This window comes from Etheostoma spectabile, chromosome 20, assembly GCF_008692095.1.
Source record: "Etheostoma spectabile isolate EspeVRDwgs_2016 chromosome 20, UIUC_Espe_1.0, whole genome shotgun sequence".
Taxonomy (NCBI): Eukaryota; Metazoa; Chordata; class Actinopteri; order Perciformes; family Percidae; genus Etheostoma; species Etheostoma spectabile.
The window spans coordinates 22,092,418-22,092,661 of record NC_045752.1 but is presented as its reverse complement, the minus strand read 5'-3'; the positions used below and the strand labels follow the sequence as shown (position 1 = coordinate 22,092,661).

General features: G+C 41.0%; 2 protein-coding genes across 2 annotated transcripts in view; one reads left to right on the top strand and one right to left on the bottom strand.

The window, feature by feature from the left end:
- The window catches only part of ccdc142 (coiled-coil domain containing 142), a 38,347-nt gene that overhangs the window by 2,662 nt on the left and 35,441 nt on the right, over positions 1–244 (bottom strand). The window lies entirely within an intron of this gene.
- enpp6 (ectonucleotide pyrophosphatase/phosphodiesterase 6) overlaps positions 1–244 on the top strand; it is a 35,457-nt gene that overhangs the window by 30,340 nt on the left and 4,873 nt on the right. The window lies entirely within an intron of this gene.

Sequence of the window (244 nt, the reverse complement as noted above, 5' to 3'; positions counted from 1 at the left end):
GACCCTTATCTTTTTCCTAAGGGTCTTCCTGGCCTTTCTTTTAATTGTCCTAGTCGGTCCATCAGGTGCAGTCGCTGGCGTCCTGATGTTACGCTCTACAAATGAGAAAAACATCCATTCGTTGTGAATTATAGCCGCTAAATGTTTTAAATTGATATTTTTTTACTATTCCACAGTACAGATCACAGTGTGATTTGCATTGATTTCACACTTACCTCGGATTCTCCTTAGGGCCGGAGAAACA